Below are 24,430 nucleotides of genomic sequence, written 5' to 3' on the forward strand. Positions count from 1 at the left end.
ACCATCACTGAGTCCTGAAAATACCTGGCATCCACCCTCTTCTTTCCATTTCCATTCCCATAGATTGGCTTCCTTCATTTCTCACCTGGATTACTCCAGTAGTCTGATCTGACTGGTTACATCCTTACATCTTAGCCCTCACCTATTTCTACTCTACACTAACACCAGAGTGATCTCTTTAAAACACAAATCTGATCACTTTACCACTTTTTCTCTCTGCCATAACACTTCAATAGCCTTCTGTGGCCTGGAAGATAAATACCAAATCCTTAGCATGTCTATAAGGCCCTGCATGAGTTTGGCCCCTGATCATCTCTTCAGCCATGACCTTCCAGCCATCAAATTCATTCAGGTCACACCTTGATTGCTCTTATTGCAGGGACTTTGAACGTGCAATTGCCAGTGGTTGGGAAATTCTTTACCTCTCTCTTCTAGTCAAACTTCATTATTTCTTTGGGTTTCATCTCAATCATCATTTCTCAACAAAGTCTTCCCCGACCTCTTAACACTTAACCACAATTTAAAATTTTCCACTTATTTGTATGATTATTTGATTAATAACCAACCAAATAGAATAGAGAGCAAGCTCCTTGAGGACAGAGATGATGTAGTTTTTTGCTCATCATTTTATCACCGATACCTGGCTTAGTGACTGGCACATGAAAATGTTAAAAAAATACTTGTGGAATGAATAAATGCATGAATTACTGAATGACATTTCAAGGTAGTACAGTCAAGAGTTATCCTGTGCCAAAATTTGGCCTTCTCAGATGCTATGTTGGAGGTAAATCTGCCTCCAGGAATTGAGGAAGATATATGACTCATGATCCAAAAAGCAGTGACTACATCTATACCTTGAAAAGCCTTACCTGAAACTCATGATGAAGCAGTCCATCCAGTAAAGGAGAGCCGTATGAGAAAGGGGACTACAATAGGATTCAAATGTGTCACAGTAAAAATATCCTTAGTGATAATTGGTGCTGCTCTTCAACCTGGTGAGAGAGGCTCCTCAGCTGTCGTTTTCTTATGAAAAAGCTGTCATTTTCTTAACCTGGCATCTGACTCTGTTTATTGTAATGGTCACAGAATCAGAATGTTCAATATACATACATACTCAGTGAGCAATTCCTAGTGTTTAAAATAGAAGAAAACAAACTAAGGGAAATTGGAAACCAACATTGAACTTCAGAAGGGATAGCATCTGGGAAGAGAATGGTGAAAGGTCAAGATGTGAAGCTGGAGAAGACCAAACTAACTACGTAAAGGAAGGATATTGTTCCACAACTCTAGCATAGCAAGGTCCAAGGGAAGGAAGGGTGTTGGTTATAATGGTCAGGATTACTTGAATAGATTAAGATTAAAATTAGAGCACATTGGGTACTCTGCAATCAAAGAGGTAACATCTGCCGCAAGTTTCTGCTTAATCCTGAGGTAGGAGTGACCTTGTGTTGAACGTACATCTGAAACCATGGTGATGCATTGGTAATAAGATTACTTGAATGACCTCTTACAGTCATGGTGTCTCTCGCTTCCAAGACAAACTGTCCTTGCCATGTTTCCCTGTCAACACTAGAAACTTGGGAGCCATTTTATTTCACCAGGAAATAAGCTTTATATATCTTGGGGAATGCCTCCTATTAAAGGTTCTAGTCCAGGTCAGAGATATTTTCTATAGGTCGCATCCATACTTGAGACTCAAAACTCTTTTGAGTCACCAGTCTTCAGTTACAATCTAAGAAACTGTAGTCATAAGAGACCCTCAGTGTGTGGAATGTGGACGCAAAGAACGGATGGTTCCAGTATGATATGGAATTCATTCAATCACCCATCCAATGCTGGAATGCAAAAGAGGGCATCTGGGTCAGTGGATAAAAAGGGAATATGCAAAATGTTGTGTTTGGCCCACCTTGTAACCATGCATAATTAGGATCGTTTTCAGCACCGAGACGCTTACAGCTGGCCTGATTGGTAGTTGTGCCATGCGGGTTAGAAGTTTTGTCCGTGGATTTGTGAATGTTGCTCCAGGGTAGGTAGGCTCAGTACGTCATAATGCCTGCCTGATGCCAACACTCTTTTCTCCAATTTTTCATTCTAAGAATGCCCATTCTTAAAATGTAGTATTCAGAATATTACCTAGGGGACCTTTGATACCTCTGGTTGGGTAGTAGGTCTTGGTTCCAATGTCTATGACTACATAAAAATGGTAGGGGGCGCCTGGGTGGCTCAGTCAGTTAAGCGACTGCCTTCGGCTCAGGTCATGATCCTGGAGTCCCGGAATCGAGTCCCACATCGGGCTCCCTGCTCAGCGGGGAGTCTGCTTCTCCCTCTGACCCTCCTCCCTCTCATGCTCTCTGTCTCCCATTCTCTGTTTCAAATAAATAAATAAAATCTTATTTAAAAAAAAATGGTAGGATAAGATTATCCACATACCCTACACCAATCCCACCCCTTTCTAGTATCAATTATTGGTGAGAGGCCCTAGGGAACAAGGTCACGCTGATAGAGAGAATGCAATCAATAATGAAGGGGAAATGCTGAGCTACTGGATGTACTCTACTTGAATCAGAAAAACACACATGCTTCAAAATTGTACTTGGTTTGGCAAGTCTCACAAAGACCAGTTGTGGGCACTCTTCGGTGTTACTGATACGAATATTTTTAGGCGCTCCAAAAACACACAAAATTAAACTCCTATCAAAATCTATATACCATATGATCACATTACACGTTTCATCATCTAGAAATTCAGTGACCCACTTGAAGGTCTACATAATAAGAAAAATAACTTTAAATAATGTTAGTTTACTGGAGATCTGTTCAGAATCAGATGGATCTGTGTTTGAATGTTATCTTCTCATATTAAACACAATGTGGAAATTATTCTTAGTTTTTTACTCTAGTTTTACATGATAAATTCTTTTTTTTAAAGATTTTATTTGACAGACACAGTGAGAGAGGGAACACAAGCACGGGGAGTGGGAGAGGGAGAAACAGGGTTCCCACCGAGCAGGGAGCCCGATGCGGGGCTCCATCCCAGGACCCTGGGATCATGACCTGAGCCAAAGGCAGGGCCTAACGACTGAGCCACCCAGGCGCCCCTTACATGATGAATTCTAATATGAGCTATTTCAACTCAGTAAAAGAAAGGTTTCCTAGGGACATGCTGAGTAACAATAAATATAATTACCATCGAGTGAAATATACTATAGTCAAAAATTCAAGTGAATTATTCTTAGTTTCCTAGCTATGTCATAAATGGAAATCAAGCTCGTATCTATCTTTTAAATGCTAAAATCATAGGAAACTTCTAAAATTTTAATGCAGTATATCTCTGTTAGAGATACTGACTTATTAATATATTTCAACCTAAATACAAGGGAGATCTTTGATTGCACTATTCTAACCACAAATAAATTGGTGGGTTTTCCAAAAGATGAATATCATCGTTTATTAGAAGCCATAAAAACACTTTTTGAGCTATTCTTTCCACTTGCATTTGAGTCTCAACTATTTCCCTGTGAAAGGCCACACGTTATCATGCAAACGTGTCAGTATTGGTGGACTGGTTGTCTCTTGAGTCATCACGCTACAGTGACGTGGACATTCTGGACACCATGTCTAGACATCTGCTTATTCAGGGAGAACATGGGGCTTCTTGGGACTCTTGCCAGCTCTTGTATTCTCTGCTTAGCCCTGGATGAATCACTGCTGATCCCTAGAGCCACATTTCCCAGTCTTTCAAGTAGGATGACAATCTGCCAACCTTTCCATCTTCTGTTCGAAGTAGCTCTTGGTGCTCAGCAAAAATACCATCTCCAAGGATTCTTATGGGGTCTAAATAAATGAGGTTGACACGCCCCAGAAGAAAGATGTTGTGTCAATAGACATGAGGCACTTACTATGATGTAATTGAAGATCCTTATTAAAGTACTACAAATAAGACAGAATGTTTAAGTGCCTAAATAAAGATTGAATGTTCTGCATAGCATCGCTCCTCTGATTGCAAAACTAATACATGTTGGGTTTGGAAAAGACAAAAAAATATAAAGAAGATAATAAAAAACCTTGTCGATAATATCATCGCACAAAAATGATTGAAAATATAACAGAAATATAGAATTAATTGCCCCTTTTCCCACAAGAGTAATACTCAAAATAATATACTGATAGTCAAACAAGTATCTTTGTTGAATTAAATGCATTAATATAAATTTTCAAAGTGTTTTTCTTCCCTGGCTCTCTGAGAAATGTACCAAGTTTCTGGGAAGAATTTGCTATAATTAGAGGGATTTACATATATATATATATATAACTAATATATATACACACATATTATATATGTATAAGCATGTAACACACACATATATAAGATTTATAATGCACATATGATATATAGCATATAAAATATATATCACACATAAAGTATATATATGCACATATAAACATACATATAAACACATGCATGTACAGATACACACATGTTGATGCCTATATATACCAATACATGCCAACACATATATGTACCTATACATGCACATATCTATAAACTAAAGTCTACACTCTTTACCTTTCTCTTAGATCCACCTAGATTCCTTGGCTTGACATCTGAATCCCCATCCTTCTATCATTTTCTCCTATTACCCCTTTGGTCAAGCTGAAACTTTTTTTTTCTAGCTCTTCATGCACTTTCTGACCCCCAAGCCTTTGTTGACCTCATTCTTTCCACCTGCAAGGCACTCTGTCTCTCCTGCTTGAGTCTTTCAGACCATATCGTTATGGTGGTTAAGAGCATGAGTTTTGGAATCAGATAGTTTGGTATCAAATTCTGAACCTGCTTCTGGTTATGGGATCTAAACAAATTATTTAACTTCTATTTGTCTTTATTTCCTCATCTAGAAAATAAAGATAATAGTAGTTCTCTCATAGGTTTGTTATGATGATTAAATACATTAAAATATGGAAAGGATGTCCATGCTTGACTCATAGAACGTACTCAGAAAAAGTTTTATAATATTACCCTATTTTACTAATTTTATCAACTATAAATACACACTCATTTTTCACATTGGAACCGGTCGATCCAGAATACTTCATAAAATCAGTGGTGTCTTAAAATTGTTCGGAGTTGAGATGACAGCTGTGTGAGAACCTTCTTTATTTTAAGATTTTTATTTATTTGAGAGAGAGAGAGCACTACCAGGGGGAGGGGCAGAGGGACAAGGAGATCCCAGCTGAGCAGGGAGCCCAATGCACAGGGAGCTCCATGGAGGGGGTGGGGTGCTTCTAAGACCCTGAAATCATGACCTGAGCGGAAGTCAGGCACTTAACTGACTCAGCCACCCAGGTGCTCCCCGCCCCACCCCCTCCACAATCTTCTACTGACACTTTCGGATAACAATGCTAGCAGGGAAGAGTTTTCGTTTCCACGAAACACAGATCTCTGCAACATGAGAGCGTGGATTCTAGACTCACCCACTGGCTCTGCCACTTCCTGTGTCCTTGGGCAAGCTCTCTCACCTCTCTGAGTCTCTCTCTGCCCATCTGTAAATTGAAAGTTTGTGTCATCATGAATTATGTAATGGCTGTAAAGCACTTAAGCTGGTACATAAAAAAAGACCATAATTATAACTGCAAACAGTTTTTGAGGACTTACTATGTACCAGACATGTAGGAAGTGTGTTCTAAAGGCTTCACATGGCTAAATTTGTTTAATCCTTCCCCCAAATCCCCTGACAGGGTGCTCCTATTCCTACTTTCCAGGCAAGGAAACTGAGACGTGGCGAGGTGAAGTCACCCTTCCAAGGTCCCGCTGCTGCGAGCTGGGCTTCCTAACCCACGTTCCTCGTTTCTATGTCCCTACACCCCGGCTCTGCCCGAGGGAGCAGCTCCAAGTAAAACCGACCTCACAGATGCTCTGTGAAGCCGTTGGAGAGACGGTGTCCCGGGGGGGGCGTCTGTCTGATTCGTGGTGGTAACGGCAGGCCTCACCGCTTACACTCAGTAAACGCTCAACAAAGCTGCAGACTAAGTACTCATTAGCCAGGCCCCTTTAGGGGGATCTTTGGAGAGTTCCCGCAAATCCCAGCAAGGACCAGTGACTGCAGAGTTCATTAAAACTGGAGCCTGTGGAGTGGGCAGCACCCTGAGGTGTTTATCCATTAAAAAAACCAAACATTGTCACAACCCGGGTGCAGCAACTCTTTCCGCCCATGGGTCCTGTCCCCGTGCTTTAATAAACCACCATTTTGCACCAATAAATAAAAAACCAAAACAAAACACTCTAAAAAAAGAAAGAGCCCTCTTGCTCCAGGCAATGGAAATGTCTTCCTTCGTTAAGAAATGTTAAACATCTCCTTTTGTGGTAAAGCCCCAGCGGGAGACACAACCTCAGCTTGTTTGCCCTCGCGTCCCCGGGCCCATCAGGTGTCCAGGAGGCAGGATGGGCTATGGGGGTCTACAGAGCCTCAACTGGAAAACCAGCCTCAGTGAACAGCCCCCAGCTGAATCCTGGCACAGGGCTCTGTTTCCCTGGAAGTTGGCTCGGTGCTCTTTCCGTTATTCGACTTCCTGGGTTTCCCTTCAAGCCGTGTTGGAGGAAACAGTACAAAAGGGACCCCAGCAGGTAAGGAGCGGGGTGAGATTGGGAGGAGTATTTTCCCTTTCCATGTGGGGATCCATAGTTGACATAGAAAGCCCCGGCCCTGCCCTGGATTGTGCCCAACAACGGACTGACTTCAGGACTTCAGAACCAGTGAGTCTGGGTTAGCGGGGTGGGGGTGGGGGGCAGCCTAGCCAGGGAGGCGGGCCTGACAGTAGAGACCGCAGGCTTTGCTGGCAGGCCTGGACCTCACGATGGTAGATGCATCCAGCTCAGTGCTTTTTAAATCCGGAGTCCCCAGTCTTGAGTTCATCTATAATTATCTCTATAAAACATTTCTTAGCTTCTGTCATGATCCTCAGCAGAAAAGAAGTCATCAGGCTTCAGTGGGAGATGTTGAATGCATTTTAGTTAGGTGAAAAAACACTTTTCTTTACCCTCCTTCCAACTTACTTATTAAAGCATATGTTCTATAAGGCCGGGAACCCTGTCTTACCTCATTGTCTTCTTAGCACTTGGCACGTAGTAAGCATTCCATAAAATGTTCTTAAATCAATGTGGAATAAAATGACTATAAGTAGGGGGTTCAGCTCTGGTTTGGGGCATGAACATGATTCCCATAGCGGTGGTCCACATGTCTCTGGGCCCCAAGGGTGCCCACTGTCCCTCTCCCCTTCCATCTTGAGCCCACATTCGGCACTGGGATGCATTTCCCCTTTGTACCTTCTGGCCAAAAATCTAACTTTAAAAAGCAAAAAGAGTGGTGGTTTTCATGAGCTGGGGAAGGGCTGAAATAGGTGAAGCATAGGATTTTTTTTTTTTAACATCAGTGAAACTATTCTGTATGATACTCTCATGATGAATACACGACACTAGGCCTTTGCCAAAACCCATAGAACTCTACAGCACAAAGAAGGAACCTTCATGCATGCAAATTTTTAAAACACTTTGTAGGACAGGGACTTCTAGGATGGAATGCAGAAGGTGATGAATCAGTCTAATGTACTGCAGGTGTTGGAAACAACGTCATCCCAGAGTCTGGGGGAAAGAGATGCTGACCTAAGTAACTTTGGATGTGAGCAGAGCCTGTAAGACCAAAGGTAGAAGAAACCGCACTCTAGTTGACAAAGTTTTTCCCACAGAGATACAAGCTAACAATTCTGATACCATGACCCATCTGTACCGAAATGGAGCAATTCAGTAAATGGCTGGTTTCTCAGTGTTAGAGTGGGAGTTTAGAGGTAAGCAAGGGGAGGAGACTAGAATCACCCATGTGATAATAGATCAGGGCTCGAGACCTCAGTATAAATGGATGTTTAGCCTAATATATAGATGGCTACATATAGAAATATTTATGGATATGTGTATAGACAGGATAAGGTACACATCTATCTTCTTGTTCTGTCAGCTGAGAGGGCCTAGAAACAATGACCCCCAGGAGCAACAAGCACATCGAGCAGCCAGAACTTGGCTTCTGATACCATTTTCCAATAAATAAACCATGGCTCCTTAGAAAAATTGCTGATTCTAGGATTGGGCAGAAAATAGATAAGATCCAGAAAGTCAGAAAGTGCTAACACACACACACAATTAAGGGATATGTCAAATGGACACAGGAGCCAACTGAAAGAGCTCCCAAAGGTCAAAGCTGGAACAATTTGAGAAACAAAATCAATAAAGTAATATTGCATTATAATCCAAAGAATAAAATGAATATCCATGAGTTCATACTGATGTAAATAAGTGATCAAATAAATAGATAAATGAGGAGAAGAAACAAGTCTCCTGTGCAGAATTCAAAATAATTTATATAGCTAGTTTGCCCTCCAAGAGGCGGAGCCTAACTCCCCATTCTTTAAATGTGGGCTGTGCACAGTGACTTCCTCTCAGAAAATAACTACAGTGGGGAAACCTGACAAACAGGTAATCAAGGTCAACTTCAATAGCAGCAAGCCATGTCGGTCGTATGTTCCTTTGTCATGCTATGATGAGAGTATCATATTACCTCCATAGCCTTCCTTTCAAAAACTCATAATCCCAATCTAATCATGGAAAACATCAGACGAATCCCAATTGGCGTACATTTTACAAAACGCTTGATCAGTACACCTCAACACTCTCAAGGGCATCAGAAACAAGGCAAGTCTGAGAAACCGTCACAGCCAAGAGGAGCCTAAGGAGACATAACAACTAAATGTAATGTGGCATCCTGGATGGGATGGGATCCTGGAAGAGAAAAAAAAAAAAAAATTTAAGGACATCAGGTAAAAAAACCAAGGAAGTCTAAATAAAGCATGGACTTTAGTTAATAATAAAATACTGATGTTGGTTCATTAATAGTGAAAAGGGCCCTATACTAATGTAAGATATTAGTAACAGGGAAACTGGGTGTGGGATAGGTATATGCCAGCTCTCTGTACTGTTTTCACATCTTGTCTGTAAATCTAAAACTGATCTAAAATAAAAAGGTTATTTGGCAAAAAAGATCTAACTATAATATCAATTTTCTAGATTTTATGGGGAGTCTAGGAAGGTTACATCACACTTTGCAGCTAAGCTTAACCATGCTTCTCCATTCACTACTTCCTCTCCAGATTCTTCTTTCTGTGTCCTCCCAGCTGGGTCTCTTCTCTATTTTCACTGCCCCCAAGCCTCTACTTCCGCTCCAATATAACAGCGTCTAAAAATCCCCAAACACGTCAGGTTTTGTCCTCAGCTTGCACAGTCCACTCAGCAGGACAAATCCCTATATTTAGCTAGACGGCATTCAGACCTTTTTCCTCAAGCACGCTCCTTGGATGGATCCATTCTGCTAAGGTATTCAGTTTAGGGAGATGTTCTAAAAAGGTTTCGTTCTGACTCAGTGTGTGGTTTCCAGAGAAATTCCAAAACAACTCCTAAAGTAAAAAATGTATGTGGAAGAAGCTTCTGGACCTAACCTCAAACAGAGAGACTATGTCCAAAAGCCTACAGGACTAGAGGAGATTTCATGAAGCTCAATTATAATTGTCATAAAAATCACAAATAAAAAAGGAAGGCTCAAAGTGCAAGTACTTCACAAGCTGAGAGGCAAAATCGATGAATGCCAAGAGAACACACACACAAAAAACAAAGCTAAGGGGAGAAGTTCCCATTGATTTCTAGATTCCCTACCACCAAATTATCTCCTGATGATAGGTGCTGCTTACATAGGGCTGAGTTCTCCTCTGGTGTGGTGATGATTCGTCCAGACTCACCCACTCAATCTTCTGATTCTTCTGGGTAAACATCAGTAAGTCACTTGAAAACAAGCCAAGCAGAGCCAGGAGTGCTGAGGGGACTGTGACCTTGTCCACATTCCCATTATTCTCTACCCACACTGAGTACAGTAGGCAGAGAGGGAAAGACCTAAGTCTTTGAAGGTATTGAATCTTCTAATAAACCACAACAGGAATGCCCTTTAAGAGCTGACTAGCTATTGGTATAAACCAGGGATGCCTGCCAGAAAGAAGAAAAATAACAGCGTAAATGATATTCTTCTTAAAAGAACCCTTATGTGTAAATGTGTGTGACTATGTATATGCAAAACCATAGCACCCTGCTTTTAAAGTCTTCAGTGTCTTCAAGATATTTTTGTTTTGGGGCACCTGGGTGGCCTCCTCGGTTAATCGTCTGCCTTCAGCTCAGGTCATGATCTTGGGGTCCTGGGATGGAGCCCCGCATCGGGCTCCCTGCTCAGCTGGGAGCCTGCTTCTCCTTCCCCTTCTCCCACTGCCCCTCCCCCTGCTCATGCTCTCTCTCTCTCACACACACAAAAATAAATAAAATCTTTTTTTAAAAAGGTATTTTTGTTGTAAGAAACAAATATGTAATTTTACTTGATGCTAACCTTATAATAAAGGCTGAGCCATCTGTATTCACATCATTCTCCACATTTGCACACAAACCTCTCTGGCTTCCCTTGAGTTTCCTGGCCTCCCATTATCATGGCCTCAGAAGAAAACAGCGTGAACTGAAGGCAGAGAAGGGGTCAGAGCAGTAGCTAAGAAGGCTTGCAGATCAGGAAGTCAGAGAGCAAGAGTAGAGCTTGCCAGTGGCCAAGGTGGCCACAGCAAGGGCAGAAATTACCCCAGGAGGCAGAAACTCTATGATAGGAGGAGGCAGGAGAGGGTTGGAACAGCCCTATTCAAAAATCACTATGAGCCAAGGAAAATCAGGGACCCAGTCCCAACATCTTTAAATCCTAAATTCACACATTGCCCATCCCCAAAAATCCTGATAATTTATTCTACTACTTCTCCTACTACTGCATTACTCATGGAGTAAATGCCAGACTTTGGGAGGTTTTCTAGTATTCATGCATCTTTTTTCTTCAAAGCCTTCATCAGAGATGTCTTAATGGAAGGACGATCAAGAATTTGGGGCCATGGGCACCTGGGTGGCTCAGTTGGTTAAGCGACTGCCTTCAGCTCAGGTCATGATCCTGGAGTCCCGGGATCGAGTCCCACATCGGGCTCCCTGCTCAGCAGGGGGTCTGCTTCTCCCTCTGATCCTCTTCCCTCTTGTGCTCTCTGTCTCTCATTCTCTCTCTCTCAAATAAATAAATAAAATCTTTAAAAAAAAAAAAAAGAATTTGGGGCCATGATTTAAAACTGGCACAGTGTGATACCAAGAGCTCCGAGCTGCCACTAAGTAGTTTGACTATCCTGAGGTTGCCATGCTCTAAGGAAGCCCAGGCCACATGGGGAGGCCATAGGTGAGCACTCCAGTCAACAATCCTAGCTGGGCCCATTCTTCAGCCATCCCAACCCAGGCACCAGATGCATGAGTCAAGAAGCCATCTTGGAAGTTGATCCTTCCCAACCCCAGCTCCATCTATTCAGTTTACCTCCAGCTGTTCCAGTCACTTCAGCTAAGACCCTAGATGTAATCGTGGCACACATCCTCTGTTGTGCCCTTTTTGAATTCCTGGTATAGAGATTCCATAAGCAAGATAAAAAGGTTGTTGTTTTCCGTGACAAAATGTCATGTGGTTACTCAACAATGGACAGCTGGAGGAGCTGCTCTTTATTAAGCACTTACTCTGTTCCAACAATCCCCATGTATTTTCTACTCCTTACAATGCTATCAGTTGGGTACTATTCCATAGATGATAAAAATGAACCTTAGAGGAGCAAAGAACTTATCACAGATCACATCTCTGGAAGTGAAGAGGGCACAGTGAAATCCCATGCTCATTCAAATCGGAAGCTGAAGCTCTGACCCACTCCAGGGGCCATGGGGAATCCTTCTGACCAGAAGGGAGAGGGAGGTGGAGAAAGGTGGTGGTCCCGCCTTCCTCCCAAATCGGCATGGATCCCTCCACCTGTAAATATTAACAGTATGTGCTTCATTCTCTTGAACATTTCTCTTCTTAATTCTAAATCCGCCCAAGGATGAGAGATACCTGCTAAGAAATGTCTGCATTCTTGAGGGGGAGAGTACTTACCTTTTCATATGACCTTTGAAGTTGCTTTCTTTGCTTGCTTGATTATAAAATGACCCAATAGTCTATCTCTTGTTAAACACTTCTATGCAAATAAACAAACACTTTGAACAAACACCTATATGCATGTCAATACTTAAAGTCTTTAATGGGAAAAATGAGCTGCTTCTTTCTTGTTGATTTAGCTAATTAGGTTAGATTTGTGACAACACCACTTACTGGGTGTAAATCTAAGCACCTATATTTTGTCTTATTAGCAAAGCAGAGAAACTCGTGTCATAGAAGTATGTGGACAGAAATGGGATAGAGATGTTGAAGCAATTTTAGCAAGCTCAGGATATTTATTGACTCATCCACAATAATTCCTCTTCCATCTTTCATTAGCAGCCAGTTTTAACAATTTATTCTATAAAATTTTAGCTAAATTTCTATCATCTTTGGGTGAAAAAATAGATTCTGGCTCTAAGAATTTCTTTTGTATGGAAAATAAAAGTCAAAATGTTCTATCAAATTCATAAATTGTCTGGTGATAAGAAAAGGTGTGAACTAGCTAGCTTATCACCTATTTCATTGATAATTAGTACCGAGTTAAGAGAAATGTTGTAACACTTTTTTATAAAAGTTCTGTTATTCCAGGTTTCTAACTTCTAATTTTGCCTTTTCGTTTATTTCTGTCATTAAAAAACAATGTTACTGGGGTGCCTGGCTGGCTCAGTTGGAGGAGCGTGCGACTCTTGACCTTGGGTCATGAGTTCAATCCCCGTGTTGGGCATAGAGCTTACTTAAAAATAAAATATTAAAAAAAAACATGGGGCGCCTGGGTGGCTCAGTTGGTTAAGCGACTGCCTTCGGCTCAGGTCATGATCCTGGAGTCCCAGGATCGAGTCCCGCATCGGGCTCCCTGCTCAGTGGGGAGTCTGCTTCTCCCTCTGACCCTCCCCCCTCTCATGCTCTCTCTCTCTCTCTCTCATTCTCTCTCTCAAATAAATAAATAAATAAAATCTTAAAAAAAAAACGTTACTTTTTTTCCTTGCGTGGAATTTTTTTTTTTAAAGATATTATTTATTTATTTATTTGTCAGAGAGATAGCACAAGTAGGCAGAGTGGCAGGCAGAGGGAAGGGCAGAAGCAGGCTCTCTGCTGAGCAGGGAGCCCGATGTGGGGCTCGATCCCAGGACCCTGGGATCATGACCTGAGCCGAAGGCAGCCGCTTAACCAACTGAGCCACCCAGGCTCCCCTCCTTGCCTGGAATATTAAGATTATTAAAAACATGAAGAGGTCAGACAATAAGAAAGTATAGATGGCTTTTTTGGTATCTTGAAAAAGTTGGAAGACTGGTTTCTTACTTGCAGAAACATTACAAGTTTAGTTTAAACATTTCCAACAGACTTTTCCCCTCAAAACCCATCCTTTCTCAGCATTAACAATTGTTCTGCTCAGCTTCTATATCATAAACTAATAAAGAGGATAATCTTCACTTTACTACATTAATTTCTGCATAAATTCACAACTGTTCTTACAGCACCAAGCACCTTGTTTAGTTCAGCCGACGTGTTTTCTTTATAGCAAGACTTTCTCAAGGAAGAAAGCAGTTCAAGTTCTTCATCAGGATAATCATTCCACAATGCTGTTCTGTCATCCTGGGTGGCTCAGTCGTTTAGCGTCTGCCTTTGGCTCATGTCATGATCTCAGGGTCCTGGGATCGAGCCCCACATCGGGCTCCCTGCTCTGCGGGAAGCCTGCTTCTCCCTCTCCCGCTCCCCCTGCTTGTGTTCCCTCTCTCGCTGTGTCTCTATATACAAATAAATAAATAAATAAAATCTTAAAAAAAAAAAACAAAACACGCTTGTACACAAAACTCAAACCTCAAACCGCATTTGCTAACACTGATCACGTGCTTGGATTTCATGGTATAAAATAGCTCTGAAAGTTTCGAAGTGCTTACTCTCGGTTTCTGGACTGATCTCGGAGCAGACAGGTAACCCAGAGTTCATGGACCAGCGTCGTTGCCGACAGCGCTGTGAGCTGCACACCTTGAGGGAGTGAATCGTGCTCGCCATTGTTCTATCACTCTCCCGTACCTAGGACGGGGCCTGGCCCAAGTGCCCATGGTCAGCACTTGATAGTTATGCAGTGAATGAATGAAAGGTGAATACAAGCCACGACATGAGTCCAGGGTTCATTCCTTAGTGACACTGGAGACACAGAATATGTGGCATGGTCCCTGCTCATTGCTTTACAGTCTACTGGAGAGATGATACGTATCCAAGCCACTATAAGTCAAATCAGTGTAAGGTGGGGCCTCACAGGAGAGCTATAAATTAGTCTCCAGGTTCAGGGGAGAAAAAAAAATCACTTTTGGCTTAGAGGGTCATGTTTGTGCTGCGCCTTGATAGATGAGCACAACTTGGATGAGAGAGACATTTACAGGGAAGGCAAGAATGCTGATGCCTCCTCAACCGTAGTCTGCAAACTGGGGTTCTTATTTAGAGCCAAGCCCAGAACCTTGCTAACATGGGAGTAGATTTGTCCATAAGAATAAAGCAGCAGCACCTTGAACCTGAGTTTGGATTTGTCTGGCACCTTTTTAGTAGAACTATGTACATGTTCATCAGAACTATATTAAGATAAATAACAAGACGATGGTTGCTCAACTAGTTTCTGAGCAGTCTTGTAAAGTTTCACTTACGCAAGATGCATAAATTCCAGAGAGCAAGGTCCAGCTAGTGAGTCCAGAGCAAAGGGCGATTGGAGGTCTGAGGAGAGCAGAGAAGGCGTGAGTGGTCATGTAGAGTAATGAAGGGCAGAGGTGCATTCAAGGGCTGACTTTGGTCAATCACCATCTGTAAAATGAAACCAATGTGGTTATGTATGTTTTGCCCATTCCTATCTGGCTACACCTAAAATGTACACATAAAAAGAAGGGGTCTCATTGAAGAAAAACAAGATACCCGAGTTTGATACAAAGAAGTTATGATAAGGCCTTCAAGAAAAAATGATCAGTTCTGAGGGAGGGAGAATTTGTTATGCTAATGAGCTACATTAATCAGGAAGAACTGGAGGCAATAGCTGAGATATTCATAGTTTGGATATCTTATTAAAAATCCAGTAAGAGGAATTTCCTTCGGATTAAATGACATGTTTTAATTATTCATGTCACCTGCTAATAGGAAATTTTAAATTAAAGTTTTAGGTATATGAACCCAATTTAAATAATTCAAACTACTTTCATTAATCCTTAGCCTATCTTTGATGGATTTTTTTTTTCAAAATAATATATTTGTGAATCTAACCCTAAAGTGTAAAAGCACTTCACGTATAGCATTCAATGAGCAAAATAACCCTATGAGGAACGTAGCTAAATCAGAATGTATCTCAATTTTAGAGAAATAAAAACAAAAGCATTTGGCAGCTAAGTTACCAAAAGTCATTGGGCTATTTAGTCTTAAATCTGGGATGTCAATCAAACAGTAGGCTATCTCTTAACCATACAGGTACGGTCAGGGAAATAAACTTTAGAAGACAGAGGGCAGAGGGCACTTTCATGCCACCAACTCAGAAAATCTGTGTATGCCAAATCTGTGTCTGCCCACCAGCACCACTGGATTTTCTCTGCTCTGCTACCTCTTCGTGAGCTTCAACATCAGGCAATAGCTGGAGTCGCTGTGGCCAGAGGCCCAGGCCGAGTGAAACAAGCTTCAAACCCCAGGATCCCATCTGAGCTTGAGATTTCTGGTTGCCTACCTCATTATGTATTTATTCTTCCCTCTTCCTTACTAATAGAAACACTGATTTATATCATGGTGTGTGGCTGCCTGGGGAATAACCAATACATTTCTGCAGCTTTATTTTATTTTATTTTTTTTTTAAGATTTTATTTATTTATTTGAGAGAGAGAGAATGAGAGACAGAGAGCATGAGAGGGAGGAGGGTCAGAGGGAGAAGCAGACTCCCTGCCGAGCAGGGAGCCCGATGCGGGACTCGATCCCGGGACTCCAGGATCATGACCTGAGCCGAAGGCAGTCGCTTAACCAACTGAGCCACCCAGGCGCCCCATTTCTGCAGCTTTAGCCAATGAGATATACATAGGGATGATGAGTTTTAGGAAGTCTCCTTAAAAGACAGTTGATTCTCCTTTTGCCCTTTCTGATCTCTATCTCACTGCCTGGAAAAATGCTGTGAGTTATGGTGCTATAGTTGCCATCTTGGACCCTGAGGTTGAGGGTCCCACACCCTATGGATGATAGAATGAGGAACTAAAAAGTCACCTAGCAGATCCCTCGTGACTTTGTGGAGCCACCATCCCAGCTCTGGATCACTTATCTCTGGACCTTGCTTTCCAGTAAGAAAAACTCCTACCTTGTGTAAGCCATTACTTTTTTTTTTGTTTTTTTTTTTTTTGTAAACACATAGAACTCAACTGAATCCTAACAAATATGCCAACTCCTAAAAGAAATCTAGGGTTGGGCGCCTGGGTGGCTCAGTTTGTTAAGCTACACTGCCTTCGGCTCAGGTCATGATCCTGGAGTCCCTGGATCGAGTCCCGCATCGGGCTCCCTGCTCGGCAGGGAGTCTGCTTCTCCCTCTGACCCTCCCCCCTCTCATGTGCTCTCTCTCATTCTCTCTCTCTCAGATAAATAAATAAAATCTTAAAAAAAAAAAAAGAAATCTAGGGTTACAGTCACAGGTGGAAAGGACAGAAAATGTGGGAAGTAAGGAGAGAAGACTCCCATTGTACCATTGTTGTACCCTTGATCTCATCATCTCACTTGTTTCTCACTTCTTCACCGGCCGTGAACACCATTTTAACAAAATATTGCAGGCCTATTTTGGGGTCCTAAAATTAATAAGAAAGTTGTTAGTGATTTTTTTTTTCTATCTTCCCTGCTAAATCCTAAGTTGGTATTCTCAAAGCCTGGTCCATGGACCACCCACATCAGAATCTCCTGGGGAGTTTGTTAAATCCATAGAATACTGTACCCAAGCCCAGATCTTTCACACCAGAATCTCTCTAGTGGGGCACAGGAATCTGCATGTTTAACATACCTTCCACCTGATTCTTAAGCCCGTTCAAGTTGAGGACCGTTCCTGCTACCTCCCTGTGTGCCAACTCATTTGTCTGCCTTTAAAAATTATTTGTTTTCACATCTGTATTCCCCAGTGCTTTGTCCTTAGGGGGCCATAAATGTGCATATGAATGAACAAATCCTATATTTGCATTGCAAATTTTCATTTTGTAAACTTTAGTCATTTACACTATCTTGTTCAATTCTTACATCACTTCTAGGTTGCAAGGTGGAAGAGAGGGCAGGGATTATTCTTTGTTTCAGAGACCAAAATAGATCCAAGATAGTAAGTGGTTTTTTGTTTTGTTTTGTTTTGTTTTTTTAGAGCTTGTAAAGAGCTGGTATTTAAGTCAAGATCTTCTTACTCAGAGGTCAAGATACTTTCATCCATCCACATCTTGCGATCCTGGGTGATCTATTCTATGCATTTATGTGAAGATCTGAAAATGCTTTATTCTGAGTATCTCACTCATCTTCACAAAATAAATATGAACTTTATATACATTCATAATCAGCCACCAAGACAACATAACAAACAATTCTTTTTTTTTTTTTTTTTTTAAGGAGATAGGAGTTTATTGACTATACAGCAAGGGAAGAGTGGGCAAGACAGCAAAGAAGAAAGAGACTCTGCCACAAGAGGTAGTGAGGGGCTATAGTTATGGGGGGAGTGAAGAGGTATGGGAACATATGGAATTTTCCTTTTTTGGTACCTGTGCCTGGTTGTAAGCAGCCCATTGGGCAGGTAGGGCCTATGGCTATCTCCAGGTGGGTTGCTTAATGAGGCTGTTTGCTTTCAGCCCTGTGGTCACTGTGGGCCCTTTTCCCTTCCTCGGGTTTCCATTGCTCAAGCCTATTGCCTTAAAGTAGCCTCTACATTCCCCACTGACAGCTCGACAATGACAAATCTTTGGCATTTGGGCAGTGGTCATGTTCATCCTCAGACCTTCAGACCACACCAGGCAGCTGCCCTGGCCCGAGATCTTCAGTTGTCTGGGAAGTACAGGGTCAGACCACCCGAGGGCTAAAAAGAGAAAAGAAAGGGAGGGGAGAATCCCTCCAAAGGGTAATCCCCACCCTTTTGGGGCAGGACGGTCTGGTTGGTTCCCCCCTGGGACTTTGGATCCTCACTGAGGAGTAATCTTGGCAGGAGGTCATCAGTTCCCCAAGGAGTACTATGGTTGGTCCACCGAGGGCAAGTGCTGAGAAACTTCTGGAGAATCTGGGGGAGAGTCCTAGCCTGGCATGGCACCAAATATGGGGCAACAGGATCAGGTGGAGGTCAGCAGTGTGGGCAGTGAAAGACCTCACCCGGGGCAGAACAAAGGAGATGGAAGACAAACAGTTCCTTTACCACTGATCACCAATGTCATGTTGAGTGAAAGTCCTGTCATTGATACTGCAGAGAGAGATGATCTAGAAGCTCACGGGGGATAATTCAACATCTCAGTTCAGGTTAACAAAAATTCACTGAACTCCTACTAAGTGTTAGGTGTCGTATTCGATACTGGGGACACAAAAACAAAATACACAATATGATGACAAATATAATTCCTACCACTAGGATGGAAAATTCTGGGTGTGTTTGAGAGCAGAGGCCTAGTGCAGGCAGAACGCCAAGGTTCTGACTAACAAGTCAGAGTCCTCCAAATGGGAGACTCTAGAGCTTTCCTTGGGGAGGATTTTGCAGGGTTGGCCGCGCTTGTGTCCAGGTGTCACCCTGGTGATGGACTACAATACACTCTTCTGATTGGCAACTGGGCCTTCACAATAGCGATCATTATGAATGTGCTTCCAACGTCTAAGCCTTGAAAATATACATCTAACTCCAGAGGCAGATGTTTAGAATTGAGCTTTGAAAACTTACTTTACAGAAGCATTTCTGATAGATGAGTCCCCATCTGCCAAAGAAACCACACAGGAAGTCACAGACAGATGGCCATAACAGAAGCTCTAGGGAGCTCATAATGATATTCCATATGGCATATGGTGTGGAGCTCATAAAAGCGCCTCTAATGTCCAGAAATGAAATAACCGGCAGTCACAGGGGAATTAAATCTTCTTTTGTGACCTTCTTGGCAGTGCAGGACTCCATTTCAAATCAGCACACGATGCAGCAAGAATAAGCATGCCGAAGTAAGGGGAACAAACCCAAAGTTAAACCAAAATGAAATGCAAATCAAGCAACCAGCCACAGAACCACAACGATTGCGTGGTCCAGCAGCACCTGCACTGCTGTTTGGAGACGTATCGATATTTTACGTGGACGGAGTTAGAATTTTAACTTAGGGGTGAGCCTACCACAGCCTGCAGGCAAAATAGGACCCTCTGCCCATTTTGGTACAGCCTACAAGCCGACAAGAGGTTGTGCATTTCTAAAGGCTTCGGGAAAAATCAAAGGAAGGATAATATTTCACGACACCTAAAAATTGTATGATATTCCAAGTCCTCTTGGAGCCTCCAATAGACTTGCAAGGCTCCCAGTAGTTTAATTAGACCAAGCGTTGCTCGTTTGCGTAGATATTGGTAAGGCTGCCGCGTACCTCCTCAACAGACTTGAGGAGCTGGGACAGAGACAGTCCAGCTTGCAAAGCCTAAAATATTTATCACTTCCCCCTTACAGAAAAAGTTTGTGTACCTCTTTTCTGGCTCAACATCAACAATTTAAAAATGAGAAACTAATTTATATATTATATATATATATATTATATGTAACTATGATTATATAACTCTCTCTCTCTCACACACACACACACACACACACAAATGGCCATAAAAGAGAATGAGATCTTGCCATTTGCAACAACATGGATAGACCTAGAGAGTATGACGCTAAGTGAAGTAAGTCATCCAGAGTAAGACAAATACCATATGATTCCACTCATATGTGGAACCTAAAAAAAACCAAACGAAGGAACAAATACACAACAGCAACAAAAGCAGAAACAGACTCACCAAGACAGAGAACAAGCTGGTGGTTGCTAGAGAGGAAGAGTTGGGGGATGGGCAAAATAGGTGAAGGGGAGTAAAAGGTACAAACTTCCAGTTGTAACATAAATAAGTCACGGGGATGAAAAGTACAGCACAGGGACCATAGGGAGGAAACACGAGAGACTGAGCGCGGCCCATGTAGGGGTTTTACCACAAAATCACTTCTTCAGCACTGGGATTGTGTACTCAGAGCGAGGATCTGTTGTCCTCACTTGCTGAGGGTTCCAGAGCCCACAGCGCTGCCTTTACACTTGTCTACCTGTCCTCTCTCTCAGTTACAAACTCTGTCAGGCAGGGCCAGGTCTGCCATGTTTCCTTCCCTTTCCGCCCTGGTATCCTGATGCTCCTACATATTTGCTGAGTTAAATGATCTCCTTCAAAAATCCTCTTTACTACTGCCAGTGGGATCTTCCTAACTGAAAGGGGGAAAAAAGGTCCCCTCCCCAGGCAAGCTTACAGACTAAACCCACAGGTGTCTGTGCTTGGCCCTAACTCTTTGCTTTTCCAGGTCATGGTGCCCCTCATTCTCAGAAAGTAGACCACAACGACAAAAGGTATTCTCTAGCGGGACCACAACCCACCTCCCGGACAGAGCCCCTGGAGAAAGTGTCACCTCCCGCTCCACCTGGCCAAGAGTTGGCCCCCTCGCCACAGCTGCAGCCCTCTCACACCCTGAAAACCCCTTAGAAGGCCCAGCCTAACGGAAACTGGGGGGCGACGTCTCTCTCGGTGTTGGGTCCCTCTCCAGCCTCAGAGACTAAATAAACTCTGTCCTGCTGGTGGTTCTACTCTTGGTGTAATTCTTTGCCGCCTGTTTTACCAGCCACCCTGACACTAACATTAAAAATGGGTTTCTCAGTGTAATGTAAGTTTTCAGACGAATAAATTATAGTCTGACAGGGTGCAGACTTAGAAAAGCACAAAAAGAGATATGGTGAAAAGTGAATTTCCTCTTACTCAACCCCCCTCCCACCTAATTCCTCCTCCCAAAGACAAACACTGCTGGTGGCTTCTTGGATCTCCTTCCAGAAGAATTCTATGCAGAAATAAGCATACATACTTTTTTTTTTTAATTTTTAGCAAAGCATAGCTGCATACAATATTCTGTGAGTTTCGGGTGTACCAGCTGGTGATCCAACATGTGTATCCATTGTGAACTGCTCACCAAGATAAGTGTGGTCACCATACAACACTAGTACAATATTATTGACTATATTCCCTATGCTGTACGTTGTATCCCCATGACTTATTTATTTTATACCTTTTAATCTCCTTCAGCTATTTTGCCAGCTTCTGCCCCACACACATATTCTTTATTCTACCCAGGGTTGGCAGGCAGCGTATGTACTGTGCTGTACCTTGTTTATTCAATTAAAGGACATTCTGAAGCTTGTTTTATACCAAAACACAAGGTGCCTACATAAGAAAACATAAGGAATTTTTTTGTAAAAAAGCTAGCTTATCGGGGCGCCTGGGTGGCTCAGTTGGTTAAGCGACTGCCTTCGGCTCAGGTCATGATCCTGGAGTCCCAGGATCGAGTCCCACATCGGGCTCCCTACTCAGCGGGGAGTCTGCTTCTCCCTCTGACCCTCCTCCTTCTCACGCTCTCTGTCTCTCATTCTCTCTCTCTCAAATAAATAAATAAAATCTTTAAAAAAAAAAAGCTAGCTTATCAACATATAATATGTGATAAAATAATGTCTATGTTTCCAGACTTTATAGCCCAGCATTATATGTATCGGGAGAAAACTCTTCCCGTGCCTTTTAAAATTCCCTCAACAGGCTCCCTCTTTCTCTCTCTCGGTCAGTGCTCCTCCTGCACCTGGTAGCCCCTCCACTTTGGGACCCAGATGAAACACCATAGAACAAGGCATAGGTCCCAGCGACCCAGGTGCCACCAAGGGTCAGGACCTAACTGGGAAGTGAGAAGCTCCACCAATTGGAAACAAGAGACAGGAGGAGCCAAGCAGGTGACTTCTCCTACCTCTCCTGCATAGTCCACCCTGAGATGGCTCCTGCTTGTAACCCACCTGCTGAGCGAAGCGCTGTGTCTCTTCCAGTCGTTGATGTGGTGGGCATGCTAGCACGTTGCATGGCAATGAACCTTCTCTGGACTTACTTCACACTGGCCTCCCCCTCGCCATCCGAGGCTTGTATCTCCCTACATTGTTAGCTTGGCTTTCTAGAGCACCTGATCTAGGACACTGTAGGTTTGTCTCATTCTTTTTGAATAGTTGCATAGTTTTTCATTTATGTGTATACAAGATGTATTTAACAAGTCCTCTATCGGTGCACATTTAGGTCCTCTCCAATCTTGGGCAGGCATGAAAGTTAAAATATTAATTACTTTGGACCTCTATGCTTTCACGTCATTTCTTATTTGGTGACATCACAGTGCTGCATAATTATTATTTTCCTTCTAAAAACAATGAAACTTAAACACTTTTAGGAAGGTCTGGCACTTGTTTCCCCTAGAGACTTATTTTCTGCCACTCTTATCTCTAAATTTCACGAGCCATCAATGCTGAACTCCTTGCAATTCCCAGAGATGTCTTCAGCCTCCCTCCTTTTCACAGACTGTCCTCTCTGTCCTCTCTGCCTGGCAAACTCCTGTTTGTCCTTAGCCAGCATCCTGTGTCAAAATTATATCCTCCGTGAATCTTTCTCCAATCCCCTTCCAGGTAGGGATTTCTTTTACCATAATCCACCTCTGTTCTGAACGTGTGACCACTGTAGCAGTTACCGTGTTGAATTTGTTTGCATTTCTGTTTCTCCACTGGCCTGTAAGTTCTCTGAGGACAGGAATCACATTTTTCACCTTTGTAACTCCAAGGCTATAAATAATCAACAAGAGTTATGCAAAAGCTATATTATACTTGCCTCCAGGGACACCATCAGCCACCCAGCTTAAGTGGGTTTGGCGCCCTTTTTTATGAACGCCTAAAGCTTTTATCCATTTCCAAATATTTTGTCCTATGAGTCTGTCAAATTAAAAAAGAAAGTAGCATGTATTCTTAAGAAAAGCACGGGTCAGCTGGGACAGACCTGAGATAGCTTTGCTGCCTACTGATTTATCTTGCCCAAGTCTCTCCAAATTTCTTAGCTTCAATTTCCTCTCTGGTCAAGTGGCCGTAATAATACTTACCTCGTGGGGTTGCTGTCATGATTAACATGTCATAACACAGAGATGTACATTGCCTTTCCTGTACCTGGAATAGGGAGGATCATCAGAGAGTGTTCGTCCTCTTACCCTTCCCCTCTCCCCACTGCTCTCTCATTAACGTACCATCCTTGTATACATCATGTGGTCTCTTTTCATTCTGAAAGAGTTTTGAGATCTATAACAACACTTTATGTAGAGCTCACTCTATGTCAAGCAGTATTTTCTGTGCTTTACATATGTTGACCTCGTTACTGAAGTCGCTTAGAGCTACGCCTTCGGGATGTCACCCTTTGATGGTCTCAATTAACTCTCAAACCATTGAGGTGATAAATAATTTTTTATATATTATCTGGGGTTCCAGTGATGACATGCAGAACTAGAGAATTCCCATGAGCAATGGTGCTTTACCCAAAATAGAGAATAAGCACATATTTATGGGCATCTGAAAAGTTGCAACTACCAAAAAATGATTTTGGAAAAAGTTGATATTGTTATTTTTTTTAAAGATTTATTTACTTATTTGAGAGAGAGAGAACATGCATGGATTGGGCGGGGGAGAGGCCAGAGGGAGAGAGAAAATCTCAAGCAGACTCCCTGCGGAGCGTGGAGCCCGACGCAGGGTTCAATCTCACCATCCTGAGATCATGACCTAGTCAAAATCAAGAGTTGAACGCCCAACTGACTGAGCCACCAGGCACCCCTTGATATTGTTATTTTTAAAAACACTGAAATGGGTACTAGTCATGGCAGTTATGGGTTGGTAGTTATGGGTTGGACTTTGTGTTTATTTTTAACTACTCGGGGCAAGGTGGGAGAGAGAAAGAGGAGTCCCCAAATCTGTCTGATGCTTAGAACTTGTGTTATGTGGCCCTTCCCACTGCCAATGACAGCAGTTTCTCAAGTAGCATCTGACGGTCAATAGCGGAGAGCAAATCCCAGGCAAGGCCTTTAACCTAGAACGTGGAAGTTTCCTTCAGCATATAGGAAAAATACATTTCTGATGCGGTTTCAGCAGCCTTAGCCGGAGTTGCTGTAATAGGCATAACTACAGTTCTTATCTTGCAAAACCAAGAAGTCTGTGGTTTCCTAATTCCTATTTCTCCTCTTCTTCCTCCTCCAGCTATTTCATTGCTGGCTTGTTGCCAAC

At 42.6% G+C, this 24,430-nt stretch overlaps 1 long non-coding RNA gene across 3 annotated transcripts in view; it reads right to left on the bottom strand.

Moving 5' to 3' along the window:
• Positions 1-3,422: 3,422 nt before the first annotated feature.
• The window catches only part of LOC123848650 (uncharacterized), a 51,445-nt gene continuing 30,437 nt past the window's right edge, over positions 3,423-24,430 (bottom strand). The window contains exons 3-5 of one of the 3 annotated variants that reach the window (XR_010409328.1): positions 14,753-14,906; positions 9,787-10,075; positions 3,423-8,824 (exon numbers count right to left, since the gene is read on the bottom strand). This is a non-coding gene — a long non-coding RNA (uncharacterized LOC123848650). The other 2 variants (XR_010409329.1, XR_010409327.1) reach the window with 2 other exon arrangements.

This window comes from Mirounga angustirostris, unplaced genomic scaffold (assembly GCF_029215605.1).
Source record: "Mirounga angustirostris isolate CCGP_5_RB_7025 unplaced genomic scaffold, mMirAng1.0.hap1 SCAF_2, whole genome shotgun sequence".
Classification (NCBI taxonomy): Eukaryota; Metazoa; Chordata; class Mammalia; order Carnivora; family Phocidae; genus Mirounga; species Mirounga angustirostris.